The sequence below is a fragment of the Artemia sp. Qi Xiang Cuo genome, chromosome 18 (genome assembly GCF_049724085.1).
Source record: "Artemia sp. Qi Xiang Cuo chromosome 18, ASM4972408v1, whole genome shotgun sequence".
Classification (NCBI taxonomy): domain Eukaryota; kingdom Metazoa; phylum Arthropoda; class Branchiopoda; order Anostraca; family Artemiidae; genus Artemia; species Artemia sp. Qi Xiang Cuo.
The window spans coordinates 12436849-12451604 of NC_142811.1; the positions used below are offsets into that span (position 1 = coordinate 12436849).

A 14756-nucleotide genomic window follows, 5' to 3' on the forward strand; every position below is an offset into this window, starting at 1 on the left:
GTACAATTAAATATCTGATTTGCCGCTGGTCTTTTATCGAGGTTTTTAGATGACTATTGAATCTTTTATTTTGAAAGAGTCAACAAAGAAACTTTTGGAAAACCTCCTCAGGAAGATCATTCCAAATCGAAGTGAAACAGCGGAACTCAACAAAAGTGTGTACGTTACCATCCTTTTTGAAAAATTTAATATTTTTGTTGATATTAATCTTAGGATTTTCATACATTTTGAATTTCATTCTATAATGTTAGTCAAGATTGTACACTATTTAGGGGTGTATAAACCTTCTTTCTAAAACTGAACAACTTTTCACACATAAACAGCTTTCGGTAAGAAGATGTAAAATGAATCAATTTTTCATATTTAATCAGCATAGATAGCATATATTGTTGAGGCATATATCGTAATCAAAATTTATTTTTTTTTTAGATCTTTTGGTTCTATCGTCGAAAATTTGTTACTTACTCTGTGAAAATTGAAATATTTTCAAAGTTGAAAATTCTTGGGCAAAATGCAAACCTTCTCCTTATAACTGGCAACAAAACTAAAGTTTCCTACTGAGAAATTGATTCCCTCTGAGAAATTGATTTTTGATAACAATATATCCAGCAAAAGAATCGACTTATTTTTATAGGGATTACAAGTCTATAAAATTATTTTTCATTTATTTTCTAGTATTCTTCATTATTTATTTTCCTATTATTTATTTTTCTATATTATTTTTATTTATAATCTATTATTTATCAAATTTTACCAGTCTGGGAAAATTTGGCTAGTTTGTGACAAACGGGGTAAACACCCCTAAGAAGAGAAGTTTGTCGTCAGGGTGAAAAATTAAACTATCCAGTCCCGTGTAAAAAAAACGCTATTCCGCTAAGTTTTGCTTAAAAATGCAAAGTTTTTATTATTTTTTTGTGGCCCTATGATATTTGGAGAAGACTCATTTGAATGGTAATTAAAATCTCCAGTGCTATTTTTAAATAGCAAAAGAAGTCGCGTCACAGCAAAGAGACGTTTTAGCCATTTCGTGGCGTAATTTTGACCCGAAGAGGGCCAAAATAGAATAAAATGAAAATTCCGAGATAGCCTTTCAATTTAGGAGCATCAAAAAGTGTATATAGCTTCTGTAGATAAATGGTAGATTGGGTTGATTGGGTAGATTGGGTTGATGCACATGTTGTGATCCAAACCTCGTTCTTTATGGCTTTGGACTTCTATTGACAAGGGTGATTTCAGTTTACCCTTGTTTTTTTTTGTAGATAAGGGCTTGAAACCACTCTAAATGGGTTTTCTGCAACCCTTATTTTGAATACGTTATTTTCGTCGAGATCGTCTTCCTTATTGGAGGTATTTATTCACCTTTTTCGAATTTAGACTATTTTTTTCTGGCTTATAACTTTATACGGTTAATCTTAAACTGAACAAGTTTTGCATATCTGTAATCATGATATTACGCCAATTCTTTTTATACGTATAACGCTAACAAAATTCATTTTTTTTTTTTTTGTTTAATAGTAGCACAAGTCACCTTTTACTTCCAGTTCGTTTCCACGAACTTTTTGATGTGTCTGCCTAATCTTGAATAGCCAAATCTTAGCATTAACTAAACCTCATTCTTAGTCCAGCCTCAGCAATATTGCTTGTCTAAGGGTATCCCTTCGTCCGTTTCGTTACAAAAAAAAAAAGAAAAAAAAATGTAGACCTCAACATTCTAAGTCAAGTGTTGTTTTTTGGTTTTCTATTATAACATAAGAGATTACAAGGACTGGGGCAATGCAATGGTATGGACAAGTTTCCGGGATTTACTTACTATCTTCGCCAAACAAAGTATGGGATAACCAATATAAAATTATTTCTGCTTGGCTACTCCTTCAATTCTAGCGTTTTATATTATGCCACATGTGGTGAATGTTGCTATTTTTATATAACAAAACACACACACACACACACACACACACATATATATACACACATATATATATATATATATATATATATATATATATATATATATATATATATATATATATATATATATATATATATATATATATATATATATATATATATATATATATATATATATATATATATATATATATATATATATATATATGTGTGTGTATTATGTATATATTTAAAATGACCAGTAAAGGTAATAAGATTTTATAGTTTTAGCGATAAAAGCTAAATGCTGGTTTTGACCTAGCTGTACCACATTTTATTTCTAAGGATCTTTCCTGTAATCTAGGTTGTTTTACCCTTTCCAAAGTGGGTGTTTCTTTGTCAATGATTTCCTTTCTTTAAATTATAAATATGTTCACATTTCGTAAGAGCTTTTATTTAAGGAAAATATGTTTTGCACTGATAATTATGTTCAACAAATTAAAATACCACACTTTAATTTTGCTGTTACTTACATAGGCGCAAACATTGGAAAGGGCCTAATGAGCAAAGCCCCTCCTCCCCCTAGATGTCACTTTTGTGAACTTAGACTTAGAATAAACACCTGACAGGGTGCTACAGAGCCTGAAAACAGTAAATTCTTGTGTACTGGGATCAAACTAATTTCAAGTGATGATATCTAGTCCCCTCAGAAAAGCTGCTAACATTGCCCGCTTGATCGCTTAAGCATGTATAATTGATAATTCTCCATCGTAGACTGAATCTTCATCTTCTTCAATATTTTCATCTTCTTCTGGTGACTCGTCCGTTTTTTCGTCACTACCTTGTCTTTTTAGCCTAATGTCATCATAGGGTCCAGTTGATTGAGCTGCCCTGGCTGCCTTAGGGTTCAAATTGTTTAATAAAATCACGTCATCTGAGCTCAATGGAAGACTTGATGCAATTGAAAAAATGATAACGATTATGGCAAATACCTGCAATAAGTTAGATAGATTTAAAATAAAGTATATTTGTAATCCTGTTATCTATAAGGATTCAAATTGGTAATATTTCAGTTGTTGGTAATATGGTAATATTGTATATGGTAATATTTAGTTGTTGATTGGTAATCAACAACTGAAAATTGGGTAGTCTTGTTGGAGCCCCCTCCCCTTAAAAACGCTGTAATCACAACGAAATTCATACCTTATATAGTATTATTATTATGAAATTATTATGTTATACTTTAATTATAATATTATAAATTTAATATTATTCCATTATAATATATTACAACTGCAATTACAATATAGAGGAATTCCGTTGAAAATTGCATTGTAAGCGCTTTGAAATCTGACTTCGTTTGGTCGGTGAAAATTAATTTCCAAGCTAACCTTTTTCATTCAGTTCAGTTCAGATCTGTTCTAATAATACATTACATTTAAATTACGTACAAATACTTTTTAAAATTAAATTCTGGCCCATAATCTATCTTAATTTGGCCGTCTAGGACAATCCTAATGAGGAAATATCAAATATTGTTGTTAAATGCATCACATAGTGGCCTCCATTTGCCAGCCAGATTGAACTCAAATTGCCTCCCAACAATTCAATTAAAATAAGAATGAAAAAAACTTAAATTTCAATCTCAACAGGGAAGATCTGATATTGCTCTCAAAATTAATACTAAAATAATAAATAATTATCCATCTTCTTTTACTTTTATTCGTCATCATTTTAATTCTCTTTCTATTGTTTAACGCCTGTTATTCAGATGTTTTTTTTAGATTTATTTTAAATGATGCAAGACTAGGTTTAATTCTAATTGCCACGGGTAGGTCATTCCAAACTCGTGAACATAAATTGTGAACTGAAAAATCAGACCGAACACATGGCGTATACGGAACAACCAACAGGCTTCTATTCCATGATCTTCCCTGGCGTGTTTCAGCCACATAAAAAATTCCTGAAAAGCATTTAGTAGAGAATAAAAGTATTTGTAAACAAAAACTGAGCAATTAGAAACTCCCAAGCCATCTAAAGAAAATAAAGAGTGTGTTTCGTTAATTACGTTTTATTTTTTATTATTTTTCTTTTTTGTTAACCGTATTTGTATAGGATTGAAATGTCGCCTTCCAGACAAGAGAGCATTATCGGATATAGGACTGAATCAGCGAAAAATAAAGAAGATGAAAAATTCGTTGTCTGTATGCTCAGCTTTTAATAGTGTGTGCAAGATAATTAATGCCGTTTTTGTAAAAAAAAAGAAAAAAAAAGCCTGATCATGGGGATAAATGGACCGAAGGATTTGAAAATCCCGAAGAATTTAGCCAAGAACTAATGAAACTTTAAATAATAAGGGACCTATAGAATAATATTTAATGAAATTCTACTAATAATAATGAGGTGAGAATTTAGTGTTGCTGTGGCAGTGCTTCTGCTGTCTCTGAATCCTCTGGGTTTTCTCAAATATCCTGAAAAGAGGCTTGGGTTCTCCAAAATCACCCCGATAATTGACGTTGACGAAAATTAACTATTTTTTTGGTGTTAGCGTTCGTGTTCTTACGAACGTTAATTTTTGGGGAGGTTCCGGGGAATCCAATTTTATTCTGGGATATTCGGGAAAGCCCTTGATAATTTGGGTTTTTTGGAAGCACTTTTTTGTAGCCAGTCTAGAGAGAGAGTGCTCCTACAAGAGTTCCAACATTAGTTTTAGTATTTGCCCACTATTCATTTGTCGCAAAAAGGTACTCGAAAATAGAGGATTTCTCGTAAAGAGAGATTCATTTGTGTAAAGAGGGAGGCTTTGAATAGATTTGGATGGAGGAGTACCGTTCGTAGCTGTGTTGGCCTCAGGTGGCTTGGTGCTGCGGTGAGTTGTTAGTAGTAGTTATTAGATTCATTTGTTGATGACTTTTCTTACCACGCAAGTAATCAAATAAAGTAAGATACAAAAAAAAAAAAAAATGAAAGACTATGCTACAAAAGTTCAGATTTATAATCAAACTAAAAAAAAAAAAAAGTTCTGATCACCTTAAATATGAACCTTATTCTTTTTTCCTGTTGAAACAGGAAAAAGACACAAAATTAAAGAGAACTAATATTTTCTGTTAAAACAACAGAAAAAAGAAGAGAAAATCAACAACGACAAAAAAGAAAAGAAAAAGAATTTTCTGATTCCCAGTTCCAATACCTACAAATGTCTGCGTAGATTTTTAGGTACCTGCAAATATGCACATTTGCAGGACTACATGTACTTACATGTGTGCATGCACGTACACGCTCATAGAGGAGGGTAGAGGAAAGGGGGAAATCCTTTCAAAACATTGACTTGATAATGCTCTGATTCGTGTTTTGACTAACCAGGGAAATCTTAGGATCTTCCAGCTAGGGCCAGACCAGCTAGGGCACCCAGGCTGGTCATGGGTGCACCTAAGTCTACAGAGAAATGATAGTTTTTTCAGCATTTTCTAAGTAACGCAACTGACTGGGAGAAATATGGGAAATTGAACGTGCAGAGGAGACGTGGTTTAAGAGAAGAACAATTTCAAAGGAATATTCGTTCCATCATTCAATTAGACTAATAAACGCAGCTATCGATCCAAGAAAGTTTCATTGTGCTTCTAATGCAATGTTTTGCGCATAATTTAAAAATAAGAGTAATATTCTTATTGACTGACGGTTTTTCTGTAATTTCTTTATAGTTTGTTTCCAATAAAATGTTGCATAAAAAATTACAATGGGAAAACTTTCCTAATGGAATAAAGCTTTGAAATCTTCAACCATTTAATTGACAAACAACTTATGGAAAAATGATTTTAAAAACAATGAAAGATTCTAACTGTATTTTCTATAAGCTTAAAAGTCTCAACGAGATCAAAATGTTTTAATTCCAAAAATAATGTTTCTGAACTCCAGGCATAGAGTTCCTTCCAGGTTTATGCTTTTTCGCTATCCCAATGTAAATGTTTGAAATTTCATTTGAACTTCAATATTTGTCTCCTATGTTAACTCGAACATTAATGGAATGACAGGAAAGCTGCCTAACGGGTCTAGTCACGTGAAAGACAAGATTGGAAAGGCGCTCACACAAGTTGAAAGAATTAATGAAAAGTGACTTTCTCCCTTTGAAAAAAAGTTTAACACACCTAGGCCAACAGACTGAGAAAATATTCATGCCAAAATGTTCTTCAACCTGAAAACCGATGAGAGTCCTCTTGCATCGGCAGACATGATCGCAGCAGTGAATTGGCCCAAGAATGACTTATCACTCGTTGAAAACTGCCTGACCTCAGAAATGGTCATGAGGGTTTGAACAGTGACCGCATCAATCTGGCAATCTGAAGATGTCCCGTGCAATTGAACTGTGGCGTAACTATGAAAATTTCTACGAAAGATAAAGTGCTTATCTGTGATAACTGGTGGGGAATAAACCTGATTTCTCTACCAAGTGCTGTAGTGGCTCTCAACAGGCTTGAAAGACTGAAAAAAGTGCTCGATCTGTATTTGAGAGAAGAGCAGCATGGCTTCCAGTCCTGTTCATTTTTTCTCAGACATTATATTCACGTTCAGAACCCTCTTAGAAGAAGCAAATCAGCGGTCCAGTAAGATCTAAATACTCTTCACTGACTATGCAAATATCTTTAATTCAATGGACCCAGACAATATCCGGGAAATCCAGCACTATTGTGGTGTCTCCAAGCATATAATAAGCCTGATCATACACTTTTACGAAAACACTCATACTATATTAGGACCTAGGGCCAACTATATATTTTAGAATAGTATTATAGAGTGTTGCAACATAGCGTTTTGTAACCGTTCTTATTTTTGTTTCGATGGACTGTGTTTTAAGGGAAGTGACGAGCTTTGGAGTTATAATTGGAAAAAAAAATTGATATAGGCCCTTCCAGAAAGCGCAAACCAGTGGCTGCAAGAGCTCCATGAGGAAGAAAGTTAAAAAGCAAAGGGAGCTGGATTGTCAATCAACATTGACGATGTGAAATCTATAGTAACATGAGACCCCCCCCCTTAAACTGGTACATAGCAATTTTAGAATAAAGTTCATGAACTTAAATACCTTGGAAGGCTGGTCGAATACAAAGGGGAAGCAAACAATAAAATCAAGAGAAGAATAGTTAGGGGAATCATCGGGTTCAATTGACTCAAACCAGTTTGTAGATAAAAAAAAGTACTCTCTTTCCTTGAAACTGTAATTTCTTTGAAGCAATGTTTTATCAGTTCTGCAATGAGCTATCGAGTCCTGTTAGCTCGATATGAGAGTGGAAAAAATGACTGAGAGTGTCCGAAAGTATGCTTGAGGCACAAATTGAACTGTGACTGGTAAGAAAACGTTGAGATTCGTCGTAAAACTGACCAGCATCTTATATTAAGTGATGAAGAAGAAATATATATTTATCTTGGACATGTCTTTCCGATGGAGGAGTCAGAAATCGCTCCTAAAGTGCAACAATGGCAGCCAATTTGGGCATCGTCAGAGAGGGACACGGAAAAACGTGCTCAAGTGCACGTACGACCATGATTTCCAATGTGGAGATCACGGGGGTATACGTCACTCCAATGCCAGTGAAAGGTGCTCTCGCCAGAGCAGCCACGTGAGATGTCCGTAGAGAATTTGTCGATGCCCGTGGGCCACAGAGGGCCCAGGAGAAACTAATTTCTAAGTAAGTTCTCCTGTACCTTCTACTCAAGACCAAAGTGGCAGCTACTAAATTAGGGCTTTAATGATCAGTTTAAAAGAACTTTTATGCTTACTGTAAGTTTTTCCGTAAGTTTTTCAATACTTCGATTAGTGTCTTAGACATCGTTGCTAATCGTATCCATCGTATCCTTCTCAACGAAAAATTGTTATAAAAAAGTGTTATTTACTTACTTACTTGTCATTGAGATGACGCGCAGGCTGTTCAACCGTTTTCAGTGCCGAAAATTTTTTGAGGTTCAGTTGTCGGTTTTTTTGTAAGGTAGCAAGTATGTCACCTAACCTTGCGTCAGATCGGATCCAACACTAGGTCTAGGAAAATCGGGCAGATATCAGTCCACTAGCCACCACAGGGGTCAACCACTTAGAACCATAGAGAAGAAATTTTGATTGATTGGGAGTGTTTCGGTTTTACTCAGACAAAGCGTGATCGTTCCACGGTCGGATTTCACGTCGCCAGATGAGAAAAGAAGTTCATGTGGGCGAATTTTCGTTTTGATTCTAATTTGGTTCAAAGTTTTCAAATTCCCTCAGAACCATAAAGTTTGAAAATTCGTAGATGAAAAACGACAAATCTTACAAAAGAAAAGAGGAGATAAATATTTGCCTTTATTTTAGTTTGAGTTTTCCTTGCATTGACTCTGGGTTTTTAAGACACAGTTCTACTGATTTGAGTAGGCTTTTAGGCGATATTAAATAAAAAAAAGTTTTTTTAAACTGAAAGTAAGGAGCAACATTAAAACTTAAAACCAACATAAATTATTCCTTATAGAGGGGGGGGGTCGCCCCCTTCTCAATACCGTGCTCTTCAGTAAGACAAATAAAAATAATTTTATATAGGAGTTCACCCCCTTTCCACGGAAAATTTTCCCCGTTGAAACCCAGTTTCGCAGTCAGAATTCTCGTCGCCCGATGAAATGAGAAGTTGATGCGGGCGAGTATTTAGTTCATTCTTAATTCGGATCAGAATTTACAAAATCAATTTGAGGTAAAACATAAAAAAAAATATAGACGAAAGAATGAAGAATCGGTTCATTTTTAATTCGGATCAGAATTTACAAATCCCCTCTGTATTTAAAAGTTCCAAAATTCCTAGAGAAAAAAAAAAGAAAAATTGTAGAAATCTTAGCAATTCTCCTACCAGACGGGAGTCACATGACGATGTAGTTTGATTGTATACACTTAATGAAGTCCAACCTCTTCTGTCAAAATTTAGCTGCAGGCAAGGGCATATCCAGGATTTTAGTTCGGGGAGGGGGGTAAAAAAAACTTAAAAACGCATCTATTTTTAGATTTATTTTTATATTTTGCCGTGCTGGGGCAGCCTCCTTTGTCCTTTTCCTTCTATATGTTATGATGTTTTTTGGTTTATCTTCTTTATCTTTATTTTTGGTGTACTTGAATTCACCGTAATAATTGTTAGCCTTCCTTTCGAGTTTAGCTCCCTGTTGGTTTTATTTAATTATTTATGTTGTTTATATTTGTATGAAATACAATTTATCTATCTGTCTATCTATCTAAAATTAGTTTATATGCATTTTGTTCCGTTTTTACGATTCACACAAAAATTGCAGAGGGGGGGGTCAAACCCTGAACCCCCAGGGATATGGCCTTGGCTGGACGGTCCTTATGAGCTGTCTGTTTAGTGAAATCTAACATTACTCAAAGTAAAGGTAGAAAAAGAGTAAATACAAATTATCTTTACGGTTCCTTTAAGTAATCTTCAAACTAACAACCCCTTCCCCGAAACGAAACCATGTTTGGCTAATATAAAAAAGATGACAAACTTACAAAAGTAGATTTCATTTTAAAACTTATTCAAGAAGTTAGCACTAGTATTTTTACTTCAATACTGTGACACATTAATGGAATTTGGGTCTCTTTAATATAAAAATTATTTTATTTCATAATCTGGACGAAATTTTCAGAAGAATTCACTATTCACCTTGCTTTTCATACCTTATTGTCGTATATGCTTCCTGAATAATTGATTGGTTCTCTTCCTTTGAATATGTGACTTAAGTTTGCTGCGCGTAACTTGTGAGCTTTGAATTTATATAAGCATTAAATGCTCATTATATTGTGCAATCTGCACAAAAAGAGATTTCGAATTTGACCAAATAATTTCGATACTAAACATTTTTTTCCCAGTGTAAAAGACGTTTTTTTCAAAAGTAAATGAGTCTGAGTTTTGTACAATGAAACATTCGTTTGCCCGGAATATTTGCCGATTTTGATATTTCATGTTTTTATCCGGTCATTTTGTCATTCAGTTATAAATATTTTTATTAGTGCTGCTAATTCAGGGGGGTAGTTTCCCCCTCTATATTTAAAAAAAAACCTTTTTAAATTTTGATTAAAAAAAGACATGCCCCACACGCCTAGATTTTGAAAAACGCCTTTTTTGTGTCTTTAATTTTACAATTTTAAAAACCAAGCTCCCTCCCTCTCCTATATTTTTATGAATTGGAGCCACCGATTTTCATTATGTAAATTGGAGCCACCGATTTTCATTATGTAAATTGGCTATATTTCATTAGGCTATAATTTGTCAGGTTGGTTTCTTTATTTTTTCTTTTTTCTATTTTATGCTCCGTCCTTTTCAAATTTTTGTAGACTGGTTGTTAATTAAATAAATAAGTAAATTAGGTAAAATCTGAACGTTAAAAAGGGTAGTTTTTTGTCTGGTACTTAGGCAAGAATCAATTTTTTGGAAGGGGGAATGAATCGCCAAAATCCCTCTAAACAGGAAAATTACACAAAAGATACTGAAAAATTGCGTAATTGCGTAAAAATTGCGTAATTGCGTAAATTGCGTAAACATTGTAAAAATTGCGTAATTATTGATATTTAAGGAGGAGGCATTGGGCGAAGGACTTCGCAGCTTTGCATGCATATTTAGAAATAATATTTTTAAATTATAATGACACATTCACACCTTGACACTGGAATAATGGTGAAAAGTGTTATTCCATTCTATCCTCTTTAAATCCCAAAGCGGTGTAGGCATTTGATTTATAATTTCAACTAAGCCTCACCTAGGTTGTCCCGACTGCCTTTTTCTTCCTTGAGGATTGCTCAGTAATTTATTTTTTAGCTGAAAACAAACAGCAAAACAGACAGATAAAGTGAAATTTATTTCAAGATTATTCATTGCCATATAGACTTTTATGAGATCTTAAAGGATATTATTAAGCTGCAGAACTAAATTAGTAGAGAAACAAAAATTTTCAGCTGACCCATAGAAAGTTTCTTCGCCGCATATAATTTCAAAAATAGAATTTAAAGTTCACTTTCTCCACATTCGTTAATCCTGATGGCCGCTTAAGTCGCTCTTTCGTGATGCATAAAGCTAATCGTATGAAAACACTGTTAAGGATTCTTTTTGGGACATACTTTTGAAAACACAAATCCGTTGAAACATTTCTACTTTTCTATCTTTTCTTCGTTTAATGCATATTCTCTGAAAATTGTCTATACTAATAGTCAATCCCGCTTTCTTGGTCTATAATGACAGAAGTTTGAGATGGCTAGGGCAGTTCTGTGGATGAAGAATGATAGATTGCCAAATATTTTCCTCTTCGGCCAACCGTCTAGGGCTAAACAGAAAGCAGGTCTTCTGCAGTTAGGGTGGGAGGATATCGTAAAGAAAGATATAAGGGAAATGGGAACTTCCTGGGAGGGTTTAAAGAGGAAGGCTTTGAATAGATTGGGATGGAGGTTGAGTGCGCGTATCTGTGTTGGCCTTAGGCAGCTTGGTGCTGCGATGAGTTATCTCACAAATAATTCAATCATCTTTGTAGCGAGAGCTGCAGCCAAGTAAAGACCAAACTACGGCCCGTAGTAATTAAACATCTGAAAACATGTTTTAGAAAAAAAAATCTAGTGACAAAAAGCAGTCATTTGTAGTAGATGTAATGATGGTAACTAATTTCGATTAGTCTTAAGAGTAGAATGTAAGTATGAAAACAGATTTATAGAAATTTTGAAAAAGAGCTTAAAGTTTTCGAAAATTGTGTCGGATCGAAATCAAAAGTGCACTCCGGAATCATCATGACCGACAATTGCTGCCCTCAACCTCGAACAACAAGAAAAATTATCTTTTGCCTGGAAAGCACTAGTGTGTCTCCTTTTTTCTTATATTTTACTACTTTTGAAATGAATAACCCGTAGCAGGTGAACCTTTCTATGTTTTTAGGCTTGCACGACCAGAAGGTGGCGTGAGGTAAGCTGGCGTTCAACCACCACAAACTAATTTGCTTCTGGTGGAAAAACAATCTGGTGGAATTTAAGCTTCTAATAAATTAGGATGTCTCACTAATAATTAATAATAATTTATTTTTTAACCCGCTAAAGTAACAAAAACGGAGTATAAATAGAAGAAAAAACAAAAAAATGCATACAAAGCGACTAAATACACAGTAATACACAGTAAAACACTAAATACACAGTGAAGTATACAGTCCACTCATTTAAATTTTTCCTATTCGAACCAGTAGCTGACTGTGATCATAAGCGTACATAGAATTTTTTTCGGGTTCCAATAATAAAATAAATTGAGCCCAGTAATAAAACATATATATATATATATATATATATATATATATATATATATATATATATATATATATATATATATATACGCCTTTACAGTAAAAAATGGTCCCGAGACGATCTTCAAGGACGGACGGGACTTAAGTCAAGTCAAAGAAGTACTGATTTCAATCAACCATCAGCCAGTACCAAGGACACCAAAATAAAGCATTTTTCTGCCATCAGTCAGGACCCATCTTAGGTCTATTGCTGCCTGGAAATTGTAATTTCTAAGATTTTTCTTTCGGTTATTTCAAATTATAAAGTAATTAGCACAGTGTCGCGTTCTTGCCAGTATTGCTATGTTGAGCCGTGAAAATGAATGATAAAAACTAGTTAGTTAAATTTTGCAACGCTTTTCGTTCGTAAAAATTCAAATCTTAACAGTCTGCTGATTCCTAAAAACTACCAAACCTTCAAAGGAAAGCTACATTATCTTAAGCTGTTTAGTGCCATACATTTTTGGTAGATATTTTGCTTATTCACCAACGTTCCTGTTTTTTTTTTTTTTTTTTTTTTTTTTTTTTTTTTTTTTTTTTCGCCTGTTACTACCAAAAACTGTATAACTGCATATAAAAGTCTTTTTCATTCAAAATGGAATCACCGAAGATAAACATGAATGTGCAGTTTTCCACTTAACCAGTTCGGATGATCATGTATCATTTTCGACAACCCTGGTAATTTAACTGCTTCTCAGACCGCATCACTTTTGGTATCCGCATAACCAAAAGTGATTCGGACCGCATCACTGCATCCTTTGTATTTTGGATCTTTGTATTTTGGTCCTTTGTATTTTGTTCCCAAGGATACTTTTAAGTCTGATAAAGAGGAGGATTTGTATTAAATTCTCCTTCTCCGATAAGTCTAAAAATTGCCTTAGAATTAAAACAAGAGAAAGGATCGTTTAGAAAAGGAGAAAGATATGTCAAAGTTGAAATGAAACTGTGCCGGGTTAACTTTATCTCTTATCAAGCGTTTGGTTCAGCGTAACCAAAAATTGATTGTCTGACATTGTGCAAAATTACCAATTAAGCATAGCTGTGGGAAATATACTCTGTAGACTTGGATTTGAGGGGGCACCCATTTTCTTCCACTTGGTGTAAATCTCAGAAAGCCAAGTGTGCCGCACGGTTCTTCCTCACTTGGCACAGTTTTTGCCACCCTTGGAACACTTCCGCCACGCTTGGAACACTTCCGCCATGCTTGGCACACTTCCGCCACGCTTGGGACGCACCACCTGGTGGGCGTGTGTGTGTGTGTGTCATAGATGAGAGTGAGCGCCTCCTCGATTGAATTAGTATTCGTAGACAACTTTGTTAAACCAAATGCCTTCATGTCGCTTTGTTTATATTTTTGTAGAGTTCTTGAGCCGAAGCTAGCGCATTGAACCTAATTTCAATTACCCAGTCGAGTTTTAATTGCTTGTGATGAAACTATTTACGAAACGAAATTTAAGTACACTTAGATTCTAAATAGTATGCAAGGCTCTAAAATTAATGAATGTATTTTGTGTGGTGTGGTTCTAAAATATTGAAGTTGCCAAAGTGCACGTAATATGCGTGGCATGAATAAAAACTTTATAAAATGTGACTTGACTTTAAAATTTCCAGAAAATTCATTTTGAAAAACTTCTCCTTACTGAGCATCTCCCCAAGGGCGTCACTTGGGGGAGCATTTGCCCCCATGATTTTTACCCTGGCCAATATTTTCGAGAAACAATTACCCCCACCGCAATATTTTTGGGAATTGACTCCACGTCATCTCATGCGATTGGCCCTCGTATTTTTTGAAAAATAGATTTTCATGTATTTAATTAGAAAAAATGCCCCCAAAGATTTAAAAAAATACATTTTTTTGCATCTTCATTTGGGAATCGAAAAAACCTTATCCTCTCCCCCTACATTATTGCAATTTGCCACCTTCAGATTAGAATTAGTGAACATCGCGGTGGCTCCTATATATATATATATATATATATATATATATATATATATATATATATATATATATATATATATATATATATATATATATATATATATATATATATATATATATATATATATATATATATATATATATATATATATATATATATATATATATATATATATATATATATATATATATATATATATATATATATATATATATATATATATATATATATATATATATAAGTTTGCTCAACTAAAAGTAAGGAGCAACTTTAAAACTTAAAACAAAAAGAAATTAGTACGCATATGAAGGGGGATGCCTTAACACCTCGCACTTTACGCTAAAGTTTTTTCAGTACTTTTTAAAAAACCTTCTTATTGTTCTAATTAAACGATCCTTGTGTTTCAGGCGTCTTTCTCAAAGAATTGGGACAAAATTCAAACTTGAGCTTCGTTAAAACTTAAAACTTCGTTTTAAGTTTTAATATTGCTCCTTACTTTCAGTTGAAAAAACTTGTTTTTATATTTAAGTTATGATCGTTTTTTGAATAATGACAGGAAATATTACTGCGACTCCACGGAAAAATACCCCTCTCCACGGAATTATCCTATAGACAATTCAA

General features: G+C 33.8%; 1 long non-coding RNA gene across 1 annotated transcript; it reads right to left on the minus strand.

The window, feature by feature from the left end:
* Positions 1 to 2331: 2331 nt before the first annotated feature.
* On the minus strand, positions 2332 to 9444 carry LOC148941212 (uncharacterized). The gene is made up of 2 exons (XR_016143290.1): positions 9395 to 9444; positions 2332 to 2879 (listed from the first exon to the last, which is right to left on the minus strand). It is a non-coding gene; the product is annotated as an uncharacterized LOC148941212 (long non-coding RNA).
* Between the last annotated feature and the right edge of the window lie 5312 nt (positions 9445 to 14756).